The sequence below is a fragment of the Danio rerio genome, chromosome 21 (genome assembly GCF_052040795.2).
Source record: "Danio rerio strain M-AB ecotype USA chromosome 21, GRCz13ab, whole genome shotgun sequence".
Classification (NCBI taxonomy): Eukaryota; Metazoa; Chordata; class Actinopteri; order Cypriniformes; family Danionidae; genus Danio; species Danio rerio.
In genome coordinates this window covers 32,762,556-32,773,096 of record NC_141041.1, presented here as the reverse complement: position 1 = coordinate 32,773,096, position 10,541 = coordinate 32,762,556, and the positions used below count along the sequence as shown (strand labels likewise).

The 10,541-nt window shown below is 38.7% G+C and overlaps 1 long non-coding RNA gene across 1 annotated transcript; it reads right to left on the bottom strand.

Annotated features, from left to right (window-relative positions):
- Positions 1-1,129: 1,129 nt before the first annotated feature.
- On the bottom strand, positions 1,130-9,953 carry LOC147831944 (uncharacterized). The gene is made up of 4 exons (XR_015520490.1): positions 7,713-9,953; positions 6,611-6,737; positions 2,173-2,366; positions 1,130-2,084 (listed from the first exon to the last, which is right to left on the bottom strand). It is a non-coding gene; the product is annotated as an uncharacterized LOC147831944 (long non-coding RNA).
- Between the last annotated feature and the right edge of the window lie 588 nt (positions 9,954-10,541).

Below are 10,541 nucleotides of genomic sequence, written 5' to 3'. Positions count from 1 at the left end.
CATTTTTATTCATACGAAACTGTAAAAAAGAGGAATGCTCCCAAACCATAATAAAATGTATGAATGAAAAATTCATATGAATTAGCTACTAAATCAAAAAGTTATGAAATTGCATTGGTTTTACCAATAAAATCTGTATCTTTTTAAGAACTATTTATGCATTGTGAATAAAAGCCACAAAACCCACAGGTATTATTCATAATACAGCGAATTAAATTAAGACCAGCAAAGTGAACTTTAAAACCATAGAATCAAAACAAGTCAAGACAAAAACAACAACCACAAAAAATTCCAATGTGCCATGGGGTGCCATTTTAATGAGGTATACATGGACACATGATAAATATTATTTCTTTTGGAAAGACATTATATTGTCTAACTGCAGGTGAATTATGTTGATATAACCCTTTACAGAACTCCTTGACTTTTGTGATTTTGACTAATGTAATGACGTCCACCTTTTGTGAAGTTGTTTAAAGATAATTTTTGTGAAAAGTGCTATACAAGTAAACGTGAATTCAATTGAACAATTGAGACAATACTTTGAATTATATCTAAATTTAAAAACTTCATTCATTCATTCATTTCACATACTCTCTATTTCCAGCCGGATCTCACAAGGAAACGTAAGTATTTTACGTTTGTCAGTTTATTGGCAAATTCAGTGGCTAATTCGACTTCAGTCAAACGAAAATGTACGATTTTAAAAAGGAGGCATGGCACCCAACTCCACCCCTAACCTTAACCGTCATTGGGTGATGAGCAAATCGTACTAAATTGTACGAATTAGATTGTACCAATTCATACAAATTAGCCACTAAATCAAAAAGTTATCAATTGCTGTGAGATTGCGTTGCTATTTCAGGTTCGCCACAGCAGAATGAACAACCAACTATTCCAGCATATGTTTTATGCAGCAAATACCCTTCCAGCCACAACTTTATTTATCCATTCACTTTTCGGCTTTAGTCTCTTTGTTAATCAGGGGTCACCACAGTGGAATGAACCGCCAACTTATCCAAGACATGTATTATGCAGCAACCCATCACTAGGAAACCAGCCACAACTTAAAACTTTCAGTTTCTAAAAATGCAATGCAATTTACAAGTACTAAAGTACTCAAGTCATTAGAGTGCACAATTATTATTTTCAGAAACGTGGAGTATTGACAAGAAAGCATCTGGTGCATATGGAGGGAAGAGAGTGTGTCCAACAGCTGGTTTGTCAAGACCACCTGTGTGGAGCACACTCAGAACTGCACAAATGATATCCATGAAGCATGAAGTGCTTATACAAAGATGTTTAGTGCATACAGATAGGAAAAGAGTGTCAACTACAGGTGGTTTGTCAAGCCCACCCACCTAATTTAAGCAATAAAGAATTGCACAATATTTAGACTTTTGTACCCAGCAGGCACAGGATATCAACATGACAGTAGATTGACATTGTACCCCATTGTCGTGGGGACGTTGCATTTTGTTTGGAAATGAAAATCGCGTTGATTTCAGAACCCAACCAAACCCAACCCAGTTCAACATCCTGCCAAAAATAAACCAAATATCAACATCTAATGATGTTTCAACTTGATGTTGTGTGGATGTTACCAATATGACGTCTATCAGACATTGGATTTTGGTTGCCATACATGGCAAATAAATGTCAGTATTTTAAGCCAATATGCCATTGGTTTAAGATGTTGGATCAATGTTAGATTTTGTTCAATTTTCAACACAACCTAAAATCAACCAATATCAATGTAATTTAATGTTGTAAATGAACATTAAAATAATGTTGTCTTAGACGCTGGCTAGAGATTTTGGTCACCTAAGGTCACAACCTAAAACTAACCTAATGTTAAAGTCTTAAAACTCCAGAGGAAACCCTGAAATTTAGACTTTGTTCAAATTTCAGACCCCAGCTCATGAAATCATATAAGCTAAAGACTGATTTGTTTTGTGACTTGTAGTGACAATATTGTAGTTTGACGAGTGAGATCATTGCTTTACTCCCAGACTGAAATGATGGTTGGAGACTGATCAGCCACCACAGAGCTGAAGGACACCGGCACACCCATCAGATGTAAACTCCGTGTTAAAAGAGAGAGAAAAAAGCAAGGTTAAGCCAGTCTTCATGCCATCACCTGGACAGCAGTAATGGAAAACAAGCACAAACCATTTGTTTTTCATTTGCGCACAACTATTTTTGCTCTCCGACACACACCCACTCAGCGAGGCGCCGTTGACACACATCGGGAGAACAGCTGCAGTGAACAGAGGACAGTGTCTCTGGCCCTTCCTTCAGTCGGACTCTCCATGGCAACACTTCCTCCTGCGCAGACGTGCAGCTGGACCAGATCTGCACTGCAGCTAACACAGTTTACAGACACTTAACCGGCCTAATTCCAGAAGCCAAGTGACATAAAACTAAAGTCATGATCTCAGCAATTGTGAAAACCACTCCTCTGAGGGACGGCGGGAAGTTCTTGGGAGCTTATTTGGTGCTTTGTAAAATTCTTATTCTTACCACTGCTGGAATTCAAGTACTGGTTAGTAGCATGATATACCGGTACTACAATACAATGCCAAATGATATCTGTAGCACATTTAAAACAACTGTCATTGACCAAAGTGAATTCCAGCAAAAAAACATGGATTCACAAATTCAATGACACTTTCAACAACAACAAAAGTCAACAATAATATAACCAAACCAAGCTCATTCTGGAAACGTAGCCCCGCAGACGTTTCTGGAGACCGCGATTTACGTGGCCGGAGGTACGTAAAGGCCGCCCCTCCTCTTCGTGCTCGCCGGCCGACGGCTCACCTGCGAGTGGAGGGCTTTCTTGATGCAATCAGTTTGTCCGCTTAGCTCACAGCGTTGCGTCGGCGGAGGCCCCGGAGGAGGAGCCGGAGCCGGCCGCGGTGGACGACGACCGGGATCGAGTCCGGGGAACAGCAGGTTCCGGAAATCAGGTAAGACGAAAAACGGAATCCGAAAAATAAGGGCGAGAACGCGGCAGGATCCGAAAACGCGGTCGAAATCAAAGACGAGGGCTTTTGCTTTTTTTTTTTCCGATCCGGCGGCTTTTTGCACGAGCGCGAACGACGCGCGCTCCCGAGAGATGCCGGAGACGCGAAAAAGCGCGCACAGCGGCCTCTCGCGGATCCGCGAAAACAAAATACGCTCGAATACGTACCTCCCGGGACGTAAATCGCGGTCCGCAGAAACGACCGCGGGGCTACGTTTCCACAATGAGCCCGGGTTGAATATAACATTAAAAGCTTGATCCCTATAATTGAGTCTAAAAGCACTATACTTTTTTTTAGATTATGTGAGAGGTACACAAATTGGGATCACATACAAAGAGAACAAAACAACAAAAAACAGATGAAGAAACAAAAAAACAACAACAATACAGTCAGGTACTGAGAGGTGCATATGTTTGCGTGTGCGTGCCCATGTAAAGGTAACTAGATATACATACAAATTACATACAAAAAAAATACCACTGATACTTCTACAACATCTACAACTACTTATACTACTACCACAACATTTACTACTACTGATACTATAACTAGAACATCTACTACTACTACTAATACTAATACTACTACAAAAACAAGTGCTACTACATCTACTACTACTAATGCAACGTCTACTATTACTGATACTACTACAACGTCTACTAAAACGATACTCCAACCACAACATCTACTACTACTACTGATACTAATAAACCAACAACTACTATTACAACATCTACTACACCAATGACGACTACTACTACTACCACAACATCTACTACTACTACTGGTATTACTACAACAACAACTGCTACTACAAAATCTACTTCTACTGATACTACTACACCAACGACGACAACTACTAATACTGATAATACTACAACATCTACTAAGACTGATACTACCACAACAACATTTACTTCTACTGATACTACTACACCAACGACAACTACTTCAACTGATACTACTACAACAACATCTACTACTACTGATACTACTAAAACAATGTCTACTACAACGATACTCCAACCACAACATCTACTACAACATCTACAACTGCTATTACAACATCTACTACAGCACGACGTCTACTACTACTACCACAACATCTACTACTACTTCTGATATTACTACAACAACAACTGCTACTACAACATTTACTTCTACTGATACTACTACACCAACGACAACGACTGCTACTACAACAACATCTACTACTACTAATAATTCTACAACATCTACTGATACTACTACACCAACAACTGCTACTACTACAATAACATCTACTTCTACTGCTGATACTACTACACCAACAACTGCTACTACAACATCTACTACTACTGGTACTACTACAGCAATGACAACTATTACTACTAATACAAAACTACAACGTTTCCACTCTCTGTCATTTTGTCATCACAGTCATTAATTGCTGCTGGATTATGCTTCTGCTGGATGTGAAGATGTGAAGTAAGTTTACAATTTCTTAATACTTAATATTAATTTAGATAGATAGATAGATAGATAGATAGATAGATAGATAGATAGATAGATAGATAGATAGATAGATAGATAGATAGATAGATAGATAGATAGATAGATAGATAGATAGATAGATAGATACAAACACACACACACACACACACACACACACACATATATATATATATATATATATATATATATATATATATATATATATATATTTTTTTTTTTTTTTTTTGCCATTTTTGTCTTTATTTGACAGGACAGTAGGCTGACAGGAAGTGAAGTGGGAGGGAGAGGGGGTGTGATTGGGAAAGGTCCACCAGTCCGAATTCAAACTGGGATGTCCGGAGCGATTCCACGGCAACATTCAGCTATATATTTTAAGGTATTGCCGCACAATGATTTAATCATCAAAAGAATCTTAAAATCAACTCTAGCTTTTACAGCTAAGCAGTGTAAGGAAGCCAAAACTGTAGTAGTTCTCTCTCTTCTTTGTACAACTCAAAAGTCTGCAGAATTCTATACTAATTGAAGACATGATAGATAACAATAAGAAAGACCTATATGTACAGAATTACAATAATAAACGCCCGATGACACAAAGGCATAAATAATGGTATCCAGATTAAAAGAAAGAATACATTTCAGTTTAGAAATAACATTATGTTGATATTAGATATGGTGGTATTGTGGCTCTGTGGTTGGCACTGTCACCTCACTGGGTCAGCTGGCATTTCTGTGTGAAATAGTGTTTGAATGTGTGTGGATGTGAAAGTGTATGGGTGTTTTCTAGTACTGGGTTACAATTGGAAGAACATTCACTGCCAGAATAGTTGGCGGTTCATTTCGCTGTGGCAATCCCTGATGAATAAGGGACTAAGCTAAAAAAATTAATGATACTGGATACTAGAGAATTACTTCACAACAGGTGTGATTCGTCATTTGCTTATAGTTAGATAGTGGCTGATATTGCTTAGTTAGAACTTGAAACAAGCATGAAACTGAAAGCACTGCTTGTTTACATTGTGTCTATGTATTTATGGACGTAAATAGCAAAGTAATAATGCACTAATACCAGACGCAAAGTAAAAGATAAGCAAATTTCCTGCCACTCAACTTGTATTTCTGACATGATGTGCTGTCAAGTCACTGGGCACCAGACATGATGAAAAGCAAATTTGGGACTAATTTGCAGTCAACTTTAACATTTTTAAAAAGTCTATTTAAAAAAACATGGTCATAGATTTAAAAGCACAATTAAATGTAACACAAGCCAAATGATTATTTGTCACAAAAATCCTTATTAATGCCATAACATACTTTAATTTCTGGAAAATTTCTCATAGCGTGGATCATATATTTAATTACAAAGCTAAAATAAAACAACAAAATGACTAGATTGTGAAATATTGTGTGACCAGCCTATTTTGGGAGCTCGAGCTAATGTCATGATCTCAGCAATTGTGCAAACACTCCTCTGAGGGACAGAAGGGAGTTTTTGAGAGCTTGTTTGCCGCTTTGTGAAATTCTCATTACCACTTCAGCAATTCAAATTTGATGTGCCCGTTTCATGTTTGTGTTTGTAGTACTAGAAAAGTATTAGGATACACCATTGTGGAAAATGATTCCTCGTTTATTCACACTTCTGTTTTGTTTTAGTTGTAGTATCAGTAAATTGTTGTAATACTTTAGTCAGGTATTAAATAAAAGTCGCTATTATGACAACTCTACCTCATGCTTTTGCTAGCTATGGAGACTTGTGTTCAGAATTTGAATGAAACAAAGCACTGGGGGTCTTGGGACACATTTTTAATGTGTGTTCACACTTGGCAGGATTGGTTTGATTAAAGCAAACTCTGGTGCGATTGCTCGGTTAGTGCAGTTCATTTAATTGAGCGCTAACGCTGACATCTGAACCTTGGTGTGCACCGAACAGTCGGATCGAGAGCACTGAAAAGATGTGTTATGGTCCATTTCCATGCAAATTCAAATGTGGTGCAACGGAAAATATGAATACAACACAGGCCCAACAACAACTGAATGTACCAATAAAAGTAAGTGGGGTGTCAAAAAAAGAACAAATTGCTCAACATTACCTGCTTTTTTTTTCTTCTCAGGAACTATGTTGGTCATTAGTTTAGTATGTGTATCAGAAATGCTGTCTCTTTGCACCAGATGAATTCATCCCACTATTTAGACACCTTCACATGCTTTAGTAGTTCTCTGTGGATAAAAAATAATAATAAAACAATTGTTCACTGTATATACACTAACCGACAAAATTCTTGTTGTCGATTCCAGTTGTAGAGCAACAAATAATAACTTGAAATCAGTCAAGTTTGGTGAAGAAAAAAATATAGTATGAATAATACGCAGAAAAAAAATGGTATCTCAGACTTCAGCCTCCACATCAAAGTTCATGAAAACATAGAAGGTCAAGGTGTTCCAGGTTTGGCCAGCCCAGTCACCAAATATAAACATTATTGAGCATGTCTGAAGTAAAAAAAAGAAGTAGGAGGCAATGAACATGAATCCAAAGAATCTTGATGAACTTTGTCAAGCTCATGGGAGTCACACACAACATTTTTTTTTTCACTGCACCATGACTCTATATTTTATACTCCACATTATTCCTGTTAAGAGACAAGACTTTTGTCTAAGCAAAGTCAGATCTTACTGTCCTAATTAAATAATTAAAAATCAAAACATTATCATATTTTATTTGGGTAAAATAAGTGTACCAAGATATGAAGTTATTATTTGTTATTCCTAAAACTTGGAAAGGCGACAAGACTTTTGTCTGGTATAATGAGCATGCAACAAGTACATTTAGACCAGCAAACTAAGCTTACCCCAGGACTAAATGTGCTTTTAAATGTGTCCAGACTAAAAAGAACCAACAGGTGAACACACTTTTTAAAGACATCAAGCTTAAAAAAAATATATATATATATATATCAATGGCTAAAACCAAAAAATAAAAAATAAAAATGGTTTGTGTGTGAAAGCTTACTTCGGAAAGACTGACAGACATAGCAAAACATAAGCAAATATTGATAAACGTGATCTGTTTTACTTATTAATCTGCATTTTAGTGTTAGTATGGCTTTATTACATCATGATTTCCAACACCTGGATATTTATTTTATAAATTGATTCTGCATGTGTGGACATCAGGGAGAAGAGTGTGAGACTCACATGTATTATAAAGAGAGAAAGAGATCGAGCTGGTGTGTGGAAGTGGGTCATCTGTAACAGAACAAGTTTCCGAGAGTCCAGCCTTCATCTCCTCTATTCACCTCTAGACATTTCTCCTCTGTCATACTGTTTTTGTCACCTCGTCCTTAGTACTCCTAATTTCTGATAGAAATGCAAACATTAGCATTATCAATTAGCATTATATTAAATACAAACGTACAAAAAATAAAAACTGAACCTGAACTTTTAAATGTAAGTTAATAATAAAAATCCTTAATGGGGTATATCAACCCAGACTTTCCATTTCAGCCAGCCAGCCTCAGCACTTCCGGTGAACTGTCTTTCCATTATAAAATTGACATGTTTAAGGTCTGATTTCTTTAAGAATCAGTGATCTTCGCTGCCTGATAGATACACGAAGTAAAGTGGGTCTCGGATCGGACAAGAAGCACTGCATTAAATCCCATTTTACTCTGCCATGTCTTCAAAATATGACTATTTATTTTACCTCAGTATTTTTAATAGAGTTTCAGTGTTAGCCTGCTGATACTTACGGTGCTAGCATTTACACGGTCTTTCATCTTGTTTTATGCTTGAACAACTAAATGAAGGCTAATTTAACTAAATGTATGTAATTACATTGCAACATCAATGCTTTAAAGGAACCTTTTGAAACAGTCACATTAAGCTTTCATGGGAAGTTTATCATTGGCTGAATAACACCAGCTATGCATATAGCACATTCTGCTATCAAAAATATCCAAACTAATTTATTTAAAAAGCAAAATAAGAGTCCTGCCCTATATATTCTAGTGCAAACTTGCTGATTTGGATGAATAAACTAATATGTTTATTACATTATAATAAATCAGTAACATTAACTAAAAAAGTACCCTGGAAATGGAAACAATATTGTAGTACGAAAATATCCCATGCTGAACTTTTAAGCACTAATATAAATACAGCATACAGTATGATATGTGATACCTTAGCTAGCAATCGAACAATCCCATGGTACTACATTCTCATATGGCCATTAAAATGCCTTTAACAAGATGTTGTTGTTAGTGAAATACTGAACAGTGAAGGTCAACTTTGATGTCCAGGACTTTTGAAATAGCAGATAATGGTAATTTCTAAAAGAACAAACAGTGGCAGTGTTTGCTAGCATCCTGATAGCATGTAATTATTCCAGCAGGTATGAGGGAAACTGTTAATGTTATCTGCCTCATTGCACTTTCAAGTGTTTTTTAAACTGTCCCTGCCGTACACAAGCTGAGATGAAGGGAGAATCATCTACACCTCGCACACACACACACATACACACACAAGCAGGGTCTCTCCCCCTGCCCACTTCCTCTGCAGCCCATGGTGTTTCCGTTGGGGTGAGTGAGTGCCAGCTCCGTCCCCCCCTGCTCCCCAGTGGGGTCCTGCCTCCTGGCATCTGTCAGGGCAGCTGTCTCTCTGCTCATACCGCGCCCGTCCTCCACGCAGCACTGCACGCTACAGACACCACACACACACACACACACACACAGGTTTACTCAGAGCGATGATTATACTGTGCACTTGCTAACACACAGTTTACTTTAAGCAGGGGCACACACAATTTTTCGCAAATAAACCTAGCCATGCTAAGAATCCTGGGAATGACTTCTGCAGAGCTGACATACAAATTAATTTACATAAATAGTACAATACGTGACAGTGCTGCAGGACCATGTGTCAGGTAAGACCAACACGAACACGACAGCTTTAGCCACTGATTTGGCTGGAAATAATGACACGCAGGTGAAAACACACACACAGTGGTGGCTGATTGCAATCTTACAGCACACACACATACAAACACATCAAGACAGCGAAAAATCACATCATGATAGGGAGCTGAATCCAAAAAAAAAAAAAAAATCAGCCAAACAATCAGTGAAGACCTGAAAATTTCAGCAAAAGGAGCTGGTGTGTTTGTGTTTCCACTTGAGTATGTGCGTGTGCATGTGTATCCAGGTGTGCATTCACTGCAGGAGGTAAAAATGAGAGAATGTGAGGTTCGCAGGTGTTAGCGAACACTCCGTCAAGCTCTGCAAACATGTACACACATGTAAATGAGAACAAAGGACGGCACAATAACTAAACATAAACAGCTTTGGTTCCCACTAAGACACTTAAGAAAGTTACCTACTTCAAAGAAACCTCAAACTTATTTAATGAAGTTTCTTGGTCACTTTCGTGAGCGCGCACACACATACACACACCTCCTGTTAATAGGGAGGGGGCAGCCAGCATGGATGCGGCCCTGATTAATTGGGCGCGACACAGGGAAGTGGGTCTGGAAACTACCTGGCAATTTCCTACAACCCCCCCTCTTCTCCCTCTCTCACACCGTCCATCTCTCTCTCGCTCTCTCTCCCTCTCTCTCTCTCTGGAGTGAAGAGAGTGGGCAGGTGGGCTGCTGGGAGGAGTGGCGGCAGCTCTGCGTTGATATTCCACTGGCGTCAAGCTTGCCCGTCGCCCTACATAGCAGGCGCTCCCTCTGGCAATGCTTGGCTTGGCTCTAGGCTCTGAGCTCCGCACACTGCGGCTCCGACAGACTTTACACACATGCACGCACAACACACACCCACACCGGCTTAGAAATACACATGAAGAAATATGCTAACCTTCAGATGCGCTCATTCACACGCACACTACAAAGAAAAAGCAGGCCAGTGCTGACCAGAGCCGGCCAAAGACGGAGCTATTTCATTGTGCTGTGAATGCTGCAGTGGGTATGAGCTCCGGCTGGCACCTCTCTAGTCTTGCTCTGGCCAGTGTTCCTAGACAGATAGG